Here is a 12240-nt window from a genome sequence, read left to right as displayed (position 1 = left end):
CCAGGTGGGTTCAGTTGGAGGTAACAAATACTTTGTCACATTAATAGAGTATTTCAGTCAAAAGTTATGGAAATAACTAATCAAAAATAAAATTTATATACTTGAGGTGTTCACAAAGTTTAAACTATGGTGGAGAGACAAAGTTGTTGAAAGCTTAAAACTATGAAAACTGATGGTGGTGGATAATATGTGACAAAAGATTTTGATGCATTGTGTGAGAAAGAAGGGATTGTACATGAGGTGGTGTTACCCCACACTCTGCAACAAAATGAATCTTCAAATAGAAAGAATAGAACCATCATGAACACGGTGATGAGTATGCTAAGAGGCGAGCACTTACCTAATGAGCTATGGGGTGAGACTATGTAAACTGCAACATACTTCCTGAACATATGTACGACTAAGAAGCTAAAAGAAATCACACCAGAAGAATGTTGGTCGAGTGTCAAGCCTAGCTTAAGTCATATGAAGGTGTTTGGATCTATAACACATGGACATGTGCCTGAAAAGTTGAGAAGGAAGCTTGATGATAAGTCTAGCCAAATGATCCTGATATGTTATCATTTGAATAGCGGATACAAATTGTTCGATCCTTTAAATAAGAAATTTGTGATCTACAGAGACGTGATCATAGATGAGCTGAAGGAGTAGGATTGGAAATATAATGTCAATAAGGATTCAATGAGAATTCTATGTGATGAATCATCTAGTGAATCCGATATATATGTTCGACAAGAAGAAGTTAGAGGTCAAGCAGTCCTCAAAGAGCAAGAAACGTGCATGCTAGGTTGCAAGAATGTGTGATTACATCAGATGACATAGTTGATGATGAAGGTGAACTTATCCATTATGCTTCCTATGTAGGTAATGAGCCAATAAATGTAACTAAGGAATTGAAGGACTCGAAATGGATGCAGGCGATGAATGAAGAAATGAAGTCCATAGAAGTTAATAATAATTGGTCACTAGCAAAATTTCCACAAGGCAAGAAGGTAGGCGATGTGAAGTGGGTATATAAAGTAAAGTTGAATCCAAAAGGAGAGGTAACCAGACATAAATCAAGATTAATAGCTAAAGGATTTCTTCAGAGAGAAGGAATCGACTTTGACGAAGTCTTTGCGCCAGTTGCTAGGATCAAAACATTCAAGTTGGTTGTTGGCCTAGAAAACATGAACAATTGGTATGTGTGTCAGATGGACGTGAAATGTGAATTCTTTAATGGCCCTTTAGATAAAGAGGTTTATGTATCCCAACCACTTGAGTTTATGAAGCAAGGCCAAGAAAGCAAGGTATACAGGTTACATAAAGCCGTGTATTGACTTAAGCAAGCTCCAAGAACTTGGAATAAGAAGATAGATGGCTTACTAAGAGATAAGAAATTTGTGAAGTACACAACTGAGCATGGAGTATATGTTAGAAGAAGTAGGAGTGAAGTTCTTATACTATTTCTCTATGTCGATAACCTGTTAATAACTTATAGCTGCAAGAAGAAATCAAAGACTTCAAAGTCGATCTGATCAAGGAGTTTGAAATGTATGAATTGGAGACATTTCATACTTCCTTAGTATCGAATTTTAAAAGAATGGTAGAGCCCTAATGATGCATCAAAGAAGATATGCAAGTGAAATACTCAAAAGATTTGAGATGGAAGATTGTAATGTTAGACTATGGCACGGATCTAGAAGGGGGGGTTGAATAGATCCCAATTAAAAACTTTAGTCGGCGCTACCAATCTAAAAGAAAAATTGGTTTTAAAAATGTTTTTAGGTGCGGAAGCGGCCGAGGAAAATTAGTCTAAAAAACGAACCGTTATTGGAAAACCGGATATGCGTTAAGCTAATGGATATTAGATAAAACGATATACAATTCACTACACAAGATGCACAATCAATGATAGAGTTCACTTACTAGCAAGCCTAGTTCCAATGAACCAAAATACCAAGTTAAAACTCAGTGCAAACTTAAGGCAACTTTGGCTTAGGCAATTTTATAAACACTTGGTGTGCACAGACACTCCAAGTGATATTTGAGTTGAGTAAGTGAGTCAATTTATCCTAGTACAGTATGTTATTGTACTTGGTATTCCAACAGCAGTTTTAAACACTTACTCAACCTATATCAATGTTTGGCTAAATATGCTTAAACTAAAATCACTTAAATTTTAAGCAGAAACCAGATTATGCAGAAAATTAAAGGAGACAGAGATTTGATGAGGCAGTTCCCCCGCCGTCCTCGCTTCGGGGTACGTCTGCCCTCAATTCTAAAAATAGAATTGAGATGATTAATTAGATATCACCTGTGAGATTTAATCGTTTTTACAAGGAGTGCAAAGTATGTAAACAACAGAAATTTGCAATATGTTGAATGATACTTCTTCTCCTTGCCCCTTGATTCAAGATGAATCAAGACCTTTGATTGTTGATGTTTGACCTCCGTTTCCTGCCACTCGTTGATGAACCTTCCGTTCTTCAACCCCTTGGCCCGGCTGATCACGAACACGAACCAATCAAACCCGGATTCTTCACTACTCAAACACCGACTCCGCTACTAAACTGATGAAGACTTTCTCTTATCAGTTACCTTCGCTCAGCTGAGAGATAATGAAGCAACCCGTCCAAAAACCCCCAAACGCAAACCGGTATTGGAGGATAAAACCCTAATGGTTTTATTCAAGAAAGAACCTGTCAAGACTTCAACTCGAACCCGATTCTTCAATCGCTACCTCGAACCTTATCACCTTCAAACTATCACAAATCGCATCAAAAGTTATTGTGTGCAGTTGATGTATTGTGGACTGTTGAAGATGAAGATGATGAATCTTTGACAACTATTTCACTCTTTCTTGTTTCCTTGAACACTTGTACTCAAAAATAGCAAATGTTAGTCAATAGAAGTGTTTTGACTTCTATATATAGTAACAGACAAAAACAAACAAACATAACAGAAATTTAAACTTTGAAATAACTCAGAAAGCTGAGTTTGCGCGCGAACGGTCGACCATAGGTCGGCGTGTGCTGACCCGAGGGGCATGCGTCGACCCTATGCGTCGACGCAAACGTTTTATGCGCTGACCCGTGAATACCATCACTTGCCATGCGCCAACGTGTGGTCGACTCAAGGAGTTTATGCGCCGACCCGTGAGTCTTGCGCTGACCCTATGCGTCGACGCATGCAGCTTTGCGCTGACTCCCTCCAGTTTAGGCAGAGCCTTTGCGTCGACCCGTGAGCTTTGAGCTGACCCCTATGGTCGACTCAAAGCCTTCAAATCTGCAAAAAGGCTGTGATTAGTGATTTTCATGTATTTGGTCATGATCGCACTTTGTCTGTATGTTTTTAATGATTATAGTAGCTTTAGGATAACGTGAAAAAGGATATGGTGGGTAATGTGTTGCATTTGTTCGTAGACGTGCATGATGGTCTTTTGTCATCATCGAAACTTGATATTGTATGTTGTATGACACTTTGTCTTTACATACTCCCCCTTTTTGATGATGACAACCCGTATAACTCAGCGTGACGAACATCATGCAGTATTGACACATTTTGTACAACTCCCCCTTTCTTTTGTAATCTAAGGCCATTTGCAGTTTGTCATACTGTTAGTTTGTCAGCATGTCAGCATTTTTCTCCCCCTTTGACAACATCAAAAAGAGAGACAGAGTAATTATTCAAGATTGCAACGACAAATTCACAGGCAGTAGTAGAAATAATATCACACAAATATCATTTCTTAACAAAAGTCATTAATTAAGAAGGAGAAAATACATAATGAAGTTGTGGTGCATAAACAGGCAAAGCAACAACAAAATGCATGCAAAAACAACAAGCAACATGTAAAGTGCATATGAATGGCTATTGTCTTAAGTGACGGTGTCCAGGATGGTAGCATACGCCTGGATTTCTGCTGGGGTCAGCCAGAGTTTCTAGGTAATCAGTAACACCTTCCAGATGCCTAAGACTCCCGGTGACTTGCCGATCCAAATCTGCATACCGTTCATTTAGGCTTGTGGAGAGATTGTCGAGCCGCTCATTTTGGGCTTGAAGTTGACTGTTGATTTGAGCAAGTCGGTCATCTTGGGATTGCATGAAGGTTTGTTGGGCAAGTTGCATGCTTTGCATCATCTCCAACAGCTCTGAAGAATCAGCTTGATGTGGAGGGGATGGAAGAGGTTCTTCCTCAACTTGGTGATATGGCTGGTAAAATTCACGTTGAGTTGTCCAACCTGAATGTTGCCATTCACCCCAGCCACCCCATTTTGGAGCATCTTCTTCATATGTATCCGGCTGATGTACCCAAGCAGAGCCGGAGTAGTCATCTTCACCATTGTGACCAATGGGTGAAGGACTGTCATTACCACCATTGTGCCCACCATCGTGCCTTGCTTCTTCCTCTTCTTCTTCATTTCCCTCTTCATCTTCTTGTTCTTCGCTTTCATCACTGTCATCCCTTATAGGAATATTTGCTCTTCTAACAAACTTATATTGCTTCCGCTCCTTGCACCATAGATATCCCATCATAGACATGGTTTTTGTGCTAAACTCTTTGTCGGGTGAGATTGATGTTAACGGGAAGGACGGATGACTAACATTGGCCGTTGTAAGGACTTCTTGGATGAAGGATCCGTAGGCGAGAGCAGTTCCTCGTCCGGAATTCCTAAGATTATACATTCTACTAGCGATGTAGTATGGCCAGTTGATCTTTATCTTATTTTTCAGAATGTAAATCAAATGAACTTCGGGCTGTTCGACTCTGGAGAGACCGCCCTTCTTGGGCCGCAGGATGCGTGAGACAACCCACTGAAGAATCCTTTCCCCGGCGTTCAGTTTGCCGGCAGTGACGGTTCGTGGGAACAGGTCACTCTGCACAAAATCATCAGAATATGGCCGTACCAACATGTCATTTAATGCACGCTTAAACTCATAGCCATCTATATGATGAGAATCAGTCACCTCAGGCAGGGGATTTCCAGCATCATCCACAGACAAATCAAAATATTTGTTCCAGAAATTTGATTTAACTGACACCTTTGTAGAGCCAACTTTGGAGGAAAGCTTGTGTCCCCGAAAGTTCTCATGAAGACCGGAGTAGAAGACTCGCACAAGGTCTTCACTATATTTAGTGTTGCACTCCAAGAAGTTTAGGAGACCTTGATGTTGCAGCAGAGACAGAACTTCCGGTAAGTGCATACGTTCAGCTTCAAGTCTGTAGAACGCATGTTGTTGCACAACTCCTCGTTTACCGATGTCTTTGTTGAAGATTTCGACACGAGTAGGTGGAACGAGTGATACAGCAGATACGGGAAGAGATGCACCGGATGATTCTCGGGGTCTTTTGCCGGAGGGTCTGCGTGATGAGGAGGCCATTTGAGTGGGTTTGAGACAGAGTGTTTGGATGTATAGAGAAGGTTTAATGAGGGTTTTGAGAGTGATTTTTCAAGAGAGGGGTTTTTCCCAATTTATAGTGGAAAGGTTTAGGGTTTTGGGAAGATGGAAGATCAAAGAGCAATAGCCACTAGGTAGATGCAAGTTACAAAGTAGTGGGTAGTTTGAAAGGTAATGGAATGTAATTGCACATTTAATGATGTGAATGCATGAGAGATGATTTAAAATTTTGCAGAAAAACGAAATCTGTGAGCGATGCGTCGACCATACCCCTGTATGCGTCGACGCATACTGTTTGATTTTAAAAAAATGCAAAAGTTATTTAATCATGCGTCGACCATAACCCTGGTGCGGTCGACTCAAACAGTTTAAAATTTTCAATTTTGACTACTCAGCACATGCAATGACCAGTTTGATGCATAATTAACACCACATATATCAATACACAACCAAAGGGATATAATAAGAGTATATATATATAAACCACATCATTTTGAGATAATATTTTGAAGTCATGAGATTTAGCAGAGAGATAGAAAGAGGAACAATATCACCTTAATGCTGAAGTGACTTAGTGAACATTAGACATGTGCTTGCAACAACATAAATTTGTCAGAAGTACAGTATTAAGGCTTAAGATGGAAGAATGTAAACAGCAGATTAGAGTGCCCTTTCCGAAATATCGAGGATGCCAAGTTCTCGGCGAATATGAAAGAAAGGTTCATTGGCTAGCGGCTTTGTGAAAATGTCCGCTAGTTGATTTTCAGTGTTTACGTGTTCAAACACGATGTCACCTTTCTCTACATGATCCCGAAGAAAGTGGTGTCGAATTTCGATGTGTTTAGTGCGAGAATGTAGCACAGGATTTTTGGTTAGGTTAATAGCACTCGTGTTGTCACAAAATATGGGAATACGTTCCAGTTTTAGGTTAAAATCCAATAGTTGTTGCTTAATCCATAAGATTTGGGCACAGCAACTACCGGCTGCAACGTATTCCGCTTCGGCGGTTGACAAAGCAACAGAAACTTGTTTCTTGCTATGCCAACTAACCAAAGAGTTTGAAAATAGATGACAAGTGCCACTTGTGCTTTTCCTATCCGATTTGCAACCGGCAAAGTCGGAATCGGAAAAACCTACCAAAGAACAATCATTACCTTTGGAATACCATAGTCCGTACTTCGGAGTACCGGATAAATATCGAAGTATCCGTTTAACGGCTTTTAAATGGGATTCCTTGGGACATGATTGGTATCTTGCACACATGCATACGCTAAACATAATATCGGGACGGGAAGCAGTAAGATAAAGGAGTGAACCAATCATACCTCTATACCGTTTTACATCTACTTCCTTACCGTCTTCATCTTTGTTCAAGTTGGTACACGTAGGCATGGGGGTGTCTATGGCCTTAGCTTTTGCCATGTCAAATCTCTTGATAAGGTCCAAACAATACTTTGTCTGGCTCACGAAAGTCCCTTCTTTGAGTTGTTTGATTTGTAGACCGAGGAAGTATGTGAGCTCCCCCATCATACTCATCTCGAACTCACCCTGCATAAGGTTAGAAAACTCTCTCACAAGTTTCATGTTAGTAGATCCAAAAATGATATCATCTACATAAATTTGCACTAAAATCAAGTTCTTTCCTTGACGTTTAATGAAGAGGGTTGTGTCAACCTTTCCTCTTGAGTAACCTTGATCTAGTAGGAACTTGCTTAGTCTCTCATACCAAGCTCTAGGAGCTTGTTTGAGACCATACAAGGCCCTTTTTAGTTTATAAACATGATCAGGATGCTCATGGGATTCGAAACCCGGAGGTTGTGCGACATAAACTTCTTCATTAATGTGACCGTTAAGGAAAGCGCTCTTAACATCCATTTGGAATAGCTTAAAATCCTTTGCACAAGCGAAGGCAAGGAGAAGGCGTATAGCCTCGAGTCGGGCAACCGGCGCATAAGTTTCCTCATAGTCGATGCCTTCCTCTTGGTTATACCCTTGCGCGACTAAACGCGCCTTATTACGGGTTATTACCCCGTTTTCGTCCAGCTTGTTCCTAAACACCCATCGGGTGCCGATTACTCGATGATCTCGCGGAGGAGGGACAAGGTCCCAAACCTCATTTCTGGTGAACTGATTAAGTTCCTCCTGCATTGATAAAAACCAGTGTTCATCGAGTAGGGCTTCTTTAGGGTTTTTAGGTTCCATCTGCGAAACGAAAGCGAAGTGATAACAGAAATTACTTATCTTAGACCTAGTTGTTACACCCTTTGAGATATCTCCGATAATGTTGTCGATTGGATGGTCTTTGGAAGACTTCCAAGCTTGAGGAAGATCATCGTTTGAAAGCGGATGATCCACTTCTGTTTCATCATGGAGTACATCTTTGTCCTCCTCAATTTTGATTGTGTCGGGTTGATCAATCCCCGGCTCGCCATCATTGAGTATGTCTTTGGTAGATGTACCTGCACCATGAAAAACACTATCCTTTCCGACGTTTCTCGGATTGGATTCATCAAAGGTAACATGCACAGACTCTTCTACTGTAAGTAATCGCTTGTTGTAAATTCTATATGCTTTGCTAGATTGAGAGTATCCGAGGAAGATACCTTCGTCGGCCTTGGAATCAAATTTCCCTAAGTTTTCCTTTCCATTGTTTAACACAAAGCATTTGCAACCAAAGACATGAAGGTGAGAAACATTTGGCTTTCGCCCTTTTAAAAGTTCATACGGTGTTTTGTTTAGAATGGGGCGAATGAGCACCCTATTCAAAACGTAACAAGCCGTACTAATGGCGTCGGCCCAAAAATATTTTGGTAAGCCACTTTCATTGATCATTGTTCTTCCCAATTCTTCCAAAATTCGATTTTTACGCTCCACAACCCCATTTTGTTGAGGAGTACGTGGAGCTGAGAAGTTATGATCAATGCCATGGTTACCGCAATATTCTTCAAATAGGTGATTTTCAAATTCACCTCCATGATCGCTTCTAATTGCAACAATGTTTGTGTTTAGTTTATTTTGAGAAAGCTTAGCAAATCGTTCAAAGGCGGCGAATGTGTCACTCTTACTTACTAAGAAAATAGTCCAACAAAATCGAGAAAAGTCGTCCACTATTACGAAACCGTAATAGTTTCCTCCTAGACTCTTAATCCTAGATGGCCCAAATAAATCCATATGGAGAAGCTCGAGAGGTCTCGTTGTTGAAACGATGTTTTTGGATTTAAAAGAGATCCTCGTTTGCTTCCCTTTTTGACAAGCATCACAAAGGTGACCCTTGGTGAATTTAATTTTGGGGAGACCTAGGACTAGATCTTTTGAGACTATTTTGTTAAGTAAGTCGAAATTAACATGTGCTAAACGTCTATGCCATAACCATGAATCTTCATTCATTGTTACAAGACATTTGTCACTTGTTAACGATACTTCATTTAGGTCAAGCATATAGACATTGTTCACACGAAGACCATTAAACATGCTCTTCTTATCATCAGTATGCACAATTTTGCAACAATCTTTTGAAAACGATACATTGTATCCTTTGTCGCATAACTGACTGATGCTAAGTAGGTTATGTTTAAGACCTTCGACAAGCAATACGTCAGAAATAGTAGTGGAAGAGGGATTACCTACACTACCTTTACCAAGTATTGCTCCTCGGTTATTGTCACCATAAGTTACATATCCCTTCTTCTTAGCCACGAAGTCAATGAAGAGAGATATGTCTCCTGACATATGCCTTGAGCATCCACTATCGAGAACCCATCTTCTCTCGGTAGTCTCGAGGCATTGTACCTGTGATAAGATAATTAACAAAAGGAGGTACCCAATGGCTTATTGGGTCCTGAGTGGTGAGAAGCAAATTGGTTGCATTTGGGCATCCATTGATAAATGCCTTTAGGAACTAAAAATCTCCTAAATCTACACTTAGCAATGGAATGACCTTTCTTGCAACAATAAAGACAAGAGAACTTTTCATTTTGATTACTTTTGCTATCTTCATCCTTTATAACATATTTGTACTTTTGATATGGATTAACCATACTTGTTCGAAAATCAGATTTATCAATAGCAAAAGTAATCTTGGGCTCAAGAGCCTTGTTAAGTTTGGCTTTTAGGTTCCTTACTTCACTTTGCCAAATGTAACAAGTATCACACCCAAAGTTCATCATTCTACTTTTAAGGTCCTCATAACTAGTTTTTGTGCTTTCCACTATAGAAGCCTTTAGTGCCTCAAGTTTCCTTTCGGATTCTTGAATTTTTTGTTCTAAATGAGAGAAAATTTTCTTATTTGAGGCAAGCCTTTTAAAGGCTTCTTTTGCTTCACAGTGTAAAGTTTCAAAAACAGTTTGTAGTTCATGATGAGACATACTAGAGGAATTTTCATATTTAGCATGTCGTACTTGTTTCTTCTTATTCTTTTGATGAGCAGAGAGACATAGATTTGCATTTTCATCTTCATCACTTGAGCTTTCATCATCGGAGGAGTCGCTATCGCTTTCCCAAGCAATGTAAGCCCTCCTTGGCTTTGATGGTTTCTTATGTGATTTGTATGAATCTTTTTCTTTTGTCTTTTTATTCATCGGACAGTCCGGTTTGTAGTGACCCGGCTTTCCACACTTGTAGCACGACCCTCTAGTTGTTTTTCCTTTGGAGTCATCATTTTTGGAGAACCTAGATTGCTTCCGGAAGTTAACTAAGTTCTTCTCGGAATGTTGGATGTCGTTCTTTCTCACGTAACGGTTGTAGCGTTTGACGAACAGCCCCATATCTTCACTCTTGTCCTCTTCTTCTTCGTCACTCGTAGAATAATCACTTTGCTCTTTTGCTTGAGACTTTGAGGAGGAAGTCTTTAGAGCAATTGATTTCTTTTCGCTCACCTTGGCTTTGTCTTTCTTATCTTTCCTTTCATGTTGTTCCAAGCTTAATAGAACTTGTTCGTGTTCTTGTAGTTTGCCGAACAATGTTGTTAAGTCCAAAATGGTAAGATCGTTTGCCTCTTTGATGGCGGTCACTTTCGGCTGCCATTCCCTGTTAAGACATCTTAAGATTTTATTAGTAGCAACATCATTGGAAATAGGTTTACCTAGTGAATGTAATCGATTGATTAGATGAGTGAATCTCTTTTGCATGTCGGCAATGGTTTCCCCTTGCTCCATGAAAAAGAGATCAAACTCTTGCGTTAGTGTATTGATTCTAGCCAATTTAACATCGTTCGTCCCCTCATGGGCAATTTGAAGTGAATCCCACATGGCCTTAGCAGTAGGACAATGGGATACACGATAGTATTCGTCTACCCCTAATGAGGAGATTAAGATGTTTTTGGCTTTCCAATCATAGTTGTATTTCTTTTCATCATCATCGGTCCATTGTGCTTCAGGCTTAGGCACTATTTCATTATTCTCATTGGTCATGGTTATTTCAATTGGACCATTGAGAATAACATTCCATATTTTTCTATCTATGGAATTTATGTGCACCCGCATACAGTCTTTCCAATAACTATAATTTTCACCATTGAAAACGGGAGCTCTATTGTAAGCCCCTTTAGGTTCGTTAGCCATTTTCTATCAACGTTGTATTTTTGAAGCACGGAGTGAACCGGAGCTCCTGATACCACTTGTTAGACTATGGCACGGATCTAGAAGGGGGGGTTGAATAGATCCCAATTAAAAACTTTAGTCGGCGCTACCAATCTAAAAGAAAAATTGGTTTTAAAAATGTTTTTAGGTGCGGAAGCGGCCGAGGAAAATTAGTCTAAAAAACGAACTGTTATTGGAAAACCGGATATGCGTTAAGCTAATGGATATTAGATAAAACGATATACAATTCACTACACAAGATGCACAATCAATGATAGAGTTCACTTACTAGCAAGCCTAGTTCCAATGAACCAAAATACCAAGTTAAAACTCAGTGCAAACTTAAGGCAACTTTGGCTTAGGCAATTTTACAAACACTTGGTGTGCACAGACACTCCAAGTGATATTTGAGTTGAGTAAGTGAGTCAATTTATCCTAGTACAGTATGTTATTGTACTTGGTATTCCAACAGCAGTTTTAAACACTTACTCAACCTATATCAATGTTTGGCTAAAATTGCTTAAACTAAAATCACTTAAATTTTAAGCAGAAACCAGATTATGCAGAAAATTAAAGGAGACAGAGATTTGATGAGGCAGTTCCCCCGCCATCCTCGCTTCGGGGTACGTCTGCCCTCAATTCTAAAAATAGAATTGAGATGATTAATTAGATATCACCTGTGAGATTTAATCGTTTTTACAAGGAGTGCAAAGTATGTAAACAACAGAAATTTGCAATATGTTGAATGATACTTCTTCTCCTTGCCCCTTGATTCAAGATGAATCAAGACCTTTGATTGTTGATGTTTGACCTCCGTTTCCTGCCACTCGTTGATGAACCTTCCGTTCTTCAACCCCTTGGCCCGGCTGATCACGAACACGAACCAATCAAACCCGGATTCTTCACTACTCAAACACCGACTCCGCTACTAAACTGATGAAGACTTTCTCTTATCAGTTACCTTCGCTCAGCTGAGAGATAATGAAGCAACCCGTCCAAAAACCCCCAAACGCAAACCGGTATTGGAGGATAAAACCCTAATGGTTTTATTCAAGAAAGAACCTGTCAAGACTTCAACTCGAACCCGATTCTTCAATCGCTACCTCGAACCTTATCACCTTCAAACTATCACAAATCGCATCAAAAGTTATTGTGTGCAGTTGATGTATTGTGGACTGTTGAAGATGAAGATGATGAATCTTTGACAACTATTTCACTCTTTCTTGTTTCCTTGAACACTTGTACTCAAAAATAGCAAATGTTAGTCAATAGAAGTGTTTTG

Source organism: Lathyrus oleraceus, chromosome 2 (assembly GCF_024323335.1).
Source record: "Lathyrus oleraceus cultivar Zhongwan6 chromosome 2, CAAS_Psat_ZW6_1.0, whole genome shotgun sequence".
Classification (NCBI taxonomy): domain Eukaryota; kingdom Viridiplantae; phylum Streptophyta; class Magnoliopsida; order Fabales; family Fabaceae; genus Lathyrus; species Lathyrus oleraceus.
This window is presented reverse-complemented; position numbering follows the sequence as displayed.